We start from the raw sequence: 8,114 nt of genomic DNA, 5'->3' as shown, positions 1-8,114 counted from the left end.
CTCCGTGTTACACATAGGGATGCGAAGCGCTCAGCAATTCTCAACGACGATCTGCCTGTCTAAACCAGCCGCACGAGCGTGAATGATTGCGAACGAGTTAATGGTAACATAGCTTGCTCAGTCAAATGGGAACACGCGCTTGTAAAAAGGGCGTTAACGATTAGCGTTCGAACACGCGAGTGACGTCAGAGTTCGCTCTTGGGCAGCCTAGTTATACAGTAGATACATTGTTGGCTCGTTCACACGAGAAATCCTTGAGTTGCTCGCATTCGCTGTATAAGTGATGAGAGGGACGGAACGGGCGCCGTTTACCCGAACAATTAGTGAACAAGCCAACGATGGCTTTTATGGTGCATAAAACAAATTACAAACGAAAAGTCAGCGATTATCGTTTACTTTCACTCGTTTGAAAAGGGCCTTTACATCCGCAATTTTACATGGAATCGCCGTAAACGTCCGATCTATCAAAGTAGCGCATTATTTTTCCTGCACGGTGAACGTCGGCCGAAAAAAAAAATAAAGAATGCCAGAAATACACTTTTTTTAGTTACCCTGTCTCCCAGAAAAAAATGCAATAAAAAGCGATTAAAAAGTCATATGTATTACAAATTGATACTAATGTAAACTACAGGACATCCCGCAAAAAATGAGCCCTTGCTCAACTACGTCCATGGAAAAATAAAGTTATCGCGCGCACAAAATGACCGCAGAAAATAATTGAAAAAAATTAAATGACTTTGAAAAAAAAAGTAGTATAGTAAGAAAAAAAAAAACCATACAAGTTTGGTATCGTAGCAATCGTACCGACCCATAGAATAATGTTATCATGTCGCTTTTGTTGCCGTTTGTGCGCCGTAGAAACAAGATGCACTAAAAGATGGCGAAATGTCGTTTTTTTCATTTTACTCCACTTAGAATTTCTTTAAAGTTTTTCGATACATTATATGGTACAGTAAATAGCACCATTGAAAAATACAACTCGTCCCACAAAAAACAAGCCCTCATACAGCGACTTCGATGGATAAATAAAGGCGTTATGATTTTTTTGAAGGGGGGAGGAAAAAACAAAAATGGAAAAAGAAAAAGGGGCTGTGTCCTTAAGGGGTTAAAGGCTCGTCACCTTCTTTTAGCCTTATGAGCTAAGCTTATGGGCTGACAGTAGGTGACTGTCTGAGTTATACTTACCTCCCCATTCTCCCGATGTCAGCACTGAACGCATTGACCTGCGCTAAGTAATCCGCCCATTACAAAATTAACTTAGTATGCCGCTCAGTGCGTTCAGAGGCAGCTTACAGTGCTGACACCGGGGGAGGTAGGTATAACACACCCGGACTCAGAGGGTCACTTACTTTCAGCTATAAGTGCTAAAATAGATGACAGATTCCCTTTAAAAGCTGGCAAACCCCCTGAAGGATATTCAGGCCCCCCACTATTACCCAATCAAGAACGTGTGTGCCAGGGTAACATATCTTAGGACACCCCAACAATAGATATATATAAGTGTATTCAGCTCTCCCCTCTCACAGCACGCCCGGGAAACTCGGATCCAGCCATCAGGCGCGCTGTAGGCGGGCCGCTCCGTGACTACTGCGCGTAGGGGGCGTGGTCTCTCAGCGCCCGCACGTGTCTGCGCCTCCGCGGTGACGTCACAGCAGGTGATGGCGGGAGAGCGGACTGTAAGTAGGAGGCGGGCGGACTGAGGGGGAGGAGCCAGAAGAGCGGAGAGGTAGGAGGGACGGCAGGAGAAATGAAGGCTGGGGGACGACTTGTGGCTATCTGGGGGAGACATAGAGTTTGGGGGACGGCCAGGGACCGCTTGCGGTCCGCAGTATGAGGCAGCAGTCACACTGGGCGGCTTCGATGTGGTAAAATCTGCACCAAAGGCCCCTTGTGTATTTTGCTGTGGTTTTTGCTATATCTAAACCTCCACTGTGTGACTGCCCCCTACTGGGAACAATAAGTGCACACTGACTGCAGCATGGATGATTGAGGGAAAGGAATGCGTGGTGCCCATGGCATAGATGATAAGGGGAATGAACGCATACGGACCTGGGAATTAATGTGGCATGGGTGATTGGAAGGGGGGAATGAATGTGCAATGACCACAGAATGAATGATTTAGGGGGGGTTTGAATGCACGGTAACTGCAGCATGGATGAGGGGGAGGAAACAACGCTGTTGACCATCGCATGGAATGAATGTAGGTTGGATGATTGGGGGGGGGGGGGGGGATGAATGCATGGTGACCAGTGCATGGATGCCGTCGGGGGGCAGAAGTGAATGTAGCAAGGATGATTGGAAGGTGAGAATGAACTCGCCATGACCAGTGCATGGAATTAGTGTAGGTTGGATAATTATGGGGGGGGGGGAATGAACAAGTCGTGGCCACAGCATGGATGATTTGGGTAGGGGTAGGGGGTGTGAGGTCATGCATGGTGACCACAACATGGGCGAATGCATGATGAATGAAAAGGAATGAGTGTGCAAGGAATACAGGATGTATCAAGGTGTAATGCAAGATAAATGATTGGATGGTCAGTTTGGATCATTGTGTTTTGAATGAGTGCCCAGTGATTACAAGATGAATGAGTAATGACTACAGAATAAAGCGGTATATATTTACCATTAATTATGGTGAATACTTGATTGGTTAAAGGAAAATGAGGGCACAGTGAATACAGGATGAATGAAGGGGAATGGAGTGTGCAGGGAATACAGGATAGATGAAGGTGAATGAGTGCACAGTGAAGGTGGGGCGAATGAAGGTGAATGAGTGCACAGTGAAGGTGGGGCGAATGAAGGTGAATGAGGGCACAGTGAAGGTGGGGTGAATGAGGGCACAGTGAAGGTGGGGTGAATGGAGTGTGCAGGTTATACAGGATAGATGAAGGTGAATGAGGGCACAGTGAAGGTGGGGTGAATGAGGGCACAGTGAAGGTGGGGTGAATGAAGAGGAATGGAGTGTGCAGGGAATACAGGATAGATGAAGGTGAATAAGGGCACAGTGAAGGTGGGGCGAATGAAGGTGAATGAGGGCATAGTGAAGGTGGGGTGAATGGAGTGTGCAGGTTATACAGGATAGATGAAGGTGAATGAGGGCACAGTGAAGGTGGGGTGAATGAAGGTGAATGAGGGCACAGTGAAGGTGGGGTGAATGAAGGGGAATGGAGTGTGCAGGGAATACAGGATAGATGAAGGTGAATGAGGGCACAGTGAAGGTGGGGTGAATGAAGAATCGGGACAGTTTAGATGAATGCGTTGGGGTCTCTTAGTTGAGAATTTCCTCCCTGTTTTCCTTCTACAACGGTTTCTTCCATGTGTCTATTTAGGTGGATATTGCGCGGCTGGCGGAGCGGAGTGCGGGCGGGGGTGACGCCCCCATCGTGGGTAAGTGGGGGAAGACAAATTAAAGCGAACATTACCTTCCTTTTCATTCTGAGCATTATTGCCTCCAACCTGCAGCTCTGTCTGGACTCTGGAGCGTGGCACGCTGCAGACCCTTAGGCCTCGTGTCCACTGGATAAATGGAATTGCGGAATCCGCAGCGGATTTTGCCCAAAGGGAATCATTGCCATCCGCGGGTCCATTAAATTGATTTTTGCACCCGCAGATGGCATTTTAAGTGATTTTGTGTTTTTCATGCGCAGGAGAAAAAATGCGGCATGCTCCATTTGCCGCGGATCGGCAACATTGCTTTCACATTGATAGCAATGTGTGCGGATATCTGCATGCAAAAAAATGCCATTTAAAGCAAATCCGTGCGAAATCCGCGGCAGATTCTGTGCGGATTGTATTTTTTGAGTGGACATGAGGCCTAAGGCCGCTCTCAGGCCCCCCTTAGCCCTGTGCTCATCGCTGTACAGCGCTCCCATTGGTTTCATTGAGACCGCTCACACAGGCCTACACAACCGCTCCATCGCGGTGCTTTTTAGACCATCTCTTGCTAGTAACAGGGTTGAAAATTCCACCTCCAGCAAGAGATTGCTCTGATTGGCCGTGCAGGTGCTTGAGAGCCAATCAGAGCAATCTCTTGCTGGAGGCGGGGTTTTCAACCCTGTTACCAGCAAGAGATGGTCTGTCGACACTGAGAACTACACCAAAGGCGGCAGCTTCCTTGGCTGAGCTCTCAGCTGTGCTCAAAGCACTGCTGAACCCGCAGTAAACGCGCTGCTGAACCCGCAGTAAACGCGCTGCTGAACCCGCAGTAAACGCGCTGCTGAACCCGCAGTAAACGCGCTGCTGAACCCGCAGTAAACGCGGCATTGAAAAACACAGCGTTTTTGCAAACTAGTTCTGTTGCTTTTTTTTTTCCTGCGTTTTCAGCACAACGCTAAACGCTGTCAATCACCGGCATGACCTTCAGGGGGGCTTCTCAAACACGCGTTTTTAACGCTGTCCTATTTTCGTGCGTTTCTGCTTTTTATAATGCAATGTTTTGCCATTTGAAGTGAATGGGGTGCGGTGTCAGCGCTGCTGAAATCGTGGTAGGATGGGGTACTGTGTTTTCGATCATGGTTTCAGCTGTGTTTTTTCAGTTCTGGTATTATCAGCGTGCTTGGCTGCTTGAATAACTGCTGAAGACGCAGTCAAACACTATCTAAAACGCATGTCGATGCAGCTATAAACGCAGTGTCAAAAAGCAGCGGTTTTACAAGCGCATGTGTGGGATTGGCCTTAGTCACATGACCAATTACATGGCATAACCATTATTGCGCATTCGCTGTATGTGGGGTATCTACCTCTGCCTAGTGGTGGTGCGCGGCCGTAGCCTAGTGGTGTGCTTTGTTTTCACAGGTCACATGACTGATCCCTTTCTGTATGGGCCAGGCCCTCAGACCCCACATGAGGACTGTTCTGGAGAAGAGGACGACATGCAGAGCGACATCTCAGAAGCTTCCTCTGAAGCCTGGGTGGTGGGCAGAAGCTTTCCCTGGAGAGATGACCTTGCCGACATAAATGACTCCACCTCATTGGCCAGCTATGAGCCAGAGAATTGGGATGCAGAGTTGGAGACTAATGAGAATCCCTATGGTAAATGCCTTAATGGTGGAGAGTGAATGCTGCACCCCTATATCCAAATAGTCGGGGGGGGGGGGGGGGGGGGGTTGGCATGTTGTCATAGGAATCCCTCAGTAGTGCAGCCTCAGGCTTCCGGCCTGTAACTCTTAGAGACCAAGTATGCAAGGTAGTGTCCGCCTAGATGTCATGTATGTGACAGGGGAGGGCATGGGATGACCACCATCACTGCTGCGTTTTCTCACTTTCTGTAGATGAGGATGATGTCGCAACTGAGTGTGAGGAGCAGATTAGTGCCTGCGAATACCACTGGGGAAGCGACGATTCCTATGAGCCCGGTTTACATCACGCCCCATCCATACACTGGAGCCGGGGGGATATTTCCAGTGCAGCTCACATTGAGGTCGGCCAGTTTGAAGACGCTGAGCAGTAACGGTATACGCTGGAAGCCATCATCCTTGGCACACCGCTGTCCCTGGAGGAGGCTGCTTTCCACCCACTGATGCCCGGTACAGAGTCTAATGTACGTTCTGATATTCCGCCTGTGTAAGCTGCCAGCTGTGACATCACATAGTTTATTTTCTCAAGTTTAACTTTTTCTCCACATATGGCACTAAGCTGTGGGTGAATAAGAACCCACAGCAGCCATTTTAATAAACTTTGTGTTGATGTTTTTGTTCAATTTTTGGTTTTGACAAAACTTTGGTTTTGTCTTCATATTGTGACTTTAACAGGTTGTGGGGGGGATATTTACTTAAGACAAGTACTAAGGGTGCACTGTGTAGCCAAGTCAGGGTCCCCTATATATTAGGACAAGTACTAAGGGTGCACTGTGTAGTCATGTCTGTTTCCCCTGTATATTGGGGCAAGTACTAAGGGTGCCCTGTGTAGCCGTGTCTGGGTCCCGTGTATATTGTGACAAGTACTAAGGGTGCACTGTGTAGCCAAGTCAGGGTCCCCTATATATTAAGACAAGTACCGTACGAAGGGTGCACTGTGTAGCCAAGTCAGGGTCCCCTATATATTAGGACAAGTACTAAGGGTGCACTGTGTAGTTATCTTTGGTTCCCCTGTATATTGGGGCAAGTACTAAGGGTGCCCTGTGTAGCCGTGTCTGGGTCCCCTGTATATCGGGGCAAGTACTAAGGGCTCCCTGTGTAGATGTGCCTAGGTCGCATGTATATTAGGACAAGTATCATAGAATGGTAGAGTTGGAAGGGACCTCCAGGGTCATTGGTTCCAACCCCCTGCTCAGTGCAGGATCACTAAATCATCCCAGACAGATCTCTGTCCAGCCTCTGTTTTGAACACTTCCATTGAAGAACTCACCACCGCCTGTGGTAACCTGTTCCACTCATTGAGCACCTCACTGTCTAATATCTAATCTGTGTCTCCTCCCTTTCAGTTTCATCCCATTGCTTCTAGTCTTTCCTTGTGCAGAAGAGAATAGGGCTGACCCCTCTGCACTGTGACAGCCCTTCAGATATTACTAAAGGGTACAAGTACTAAGGATGCACTTTATTGTCATTTTTGGGCCCCATATATATTAGGACAAGTACTAAGGATGCACTGTGTAGCCAAGTCTGGTCCCCTATATATTAGGACAAGTACTAAGGATGCACTGTGTAGTCATGTCTGGGTCCCTATATATTAGGACAAGTACTAAGGGTGCACTGAGTAGCCATGTCTGGGTCTCCTATATATTAGGACAGGTACTAAGGGCGCACTGTGTAGTCATGTCTGGTCCCTATATATTAGGACAGGTACTAAGGGCGCACTGTGTAGTCATGTCTGGGTCCCTATATATTAGGACAAGTACTATGGGTGCACTGGGTAGCCATGTCTGGGTCTCCAATATATTAGGACAAGTACTAAGGGTGCACTGTGTAGTCATGTCTGGGTCTCCTATATCTTAGGACAGGTACTAAGGGCGCACTGTGTAGTCATGTATGGGTCCCTATATATTAGGACAAGTACTAAGGGTGCACTGGGTAGCCATGTCTGGTCCCCCAATATATTAGGACAAGTACTAAGGGTGCACTGTGTAGCCATGTCTGGGTCCTCGATATATTAGGACAAGTACTAAGGGAGCCCTGTGTAGTCATGTCTGGTCCCCCAATATATTAGGACAAGTACTAAGGGTGTCCTGTGTAGCCATGTCTGGTCCCCCAATATATTAGGACAAGTACTAAGGGTGCACTGTGTAGCCATGTCTGGGTCTCCTATATATTAGGACAGGTACTAAGGGCGCACTGTGTAGTCATGTCTGGTCCCTATATATTAGGACAGGTACTAAGGGCGCACTGTGTAGTCATGTCTGGGTCCCTATATATTAGGACAAGTACTATGGGTGCACTGTGTAGCCATGTCTGGGTCTCCTATATATTAGGACAGGTACTAAGGGCGCACTGTGTAGTCATGTCTGGTCCCTATATATTAGGACAGGTACTAAGGGCGCACTGTGTAGTCATGTCTGGGTCCCTATATATTAGGACAAGTACTATGGGTGCACTGGGTAGCCATGTCTGGTCCCCCAATATATTAGGACAAGTACTAAGGGTGCACTGTGTAGCCATGTCTGGGTCCTCGATATATTAGGACAAGTACTAAGGGAGCCCTGTGTAGTCATGTCTGGTCCCCCAATATATTAGGACAAGTACTAAGGGTGTCCTGTGTAGCCATGTCTGGTCCCCCAATATATTAGGACAAGTACTAAGGGTGCACTGTGTAGCCATGTCTGGGTCTCCTATATATTAGGACAGGTACTAAGGGCGCACTGTGTAGTCATGTCTGGTCCCTATATATTAGGACAGGTACTAAGGGCGCACTGTGTAGTCATGTCTGGGTCCCTATATATTAGGACCAGTACTACGGATGCACTGTTTAGCTGTGTCTGGGTCTTTTATGGCTTAGGATAAGTACTAGTAATTATTACGAAATTATAGCAGCAGTGTTTCTGGTGGTGCATGCACGTCACGGGGCCCAAAATGAAAGGAGTAGTCGGTGGCTTTCAGTACATAAATCTTTCTTGAAGGTATTTCAGGCCCCATTGCCCACTTGTAGAGCCCTTGAGCAGCCAAAACAACAGAGAACCCCCA

This window comes from Eleutherodactylus coqui, chromosome 13 (genome assembly GCF_035609145.1).
Source record: "Eleutherodactylus coqui strain aEleCoq1 chromosome 13, aEleCoq1.hap1, whole genome shotgun sequence".
Lineage (NCBI taxonomy): Eukaryota > Metazoa > Chordata > Amphibia > Anura > Eleutherodactylidae > Eleutherodactylus > Eleutherodactylus coqui.
The sequence above is the reverse complement of the archived record's forward strand: the minus strand, read 5'-3'. Positions refer to the sequence as shown.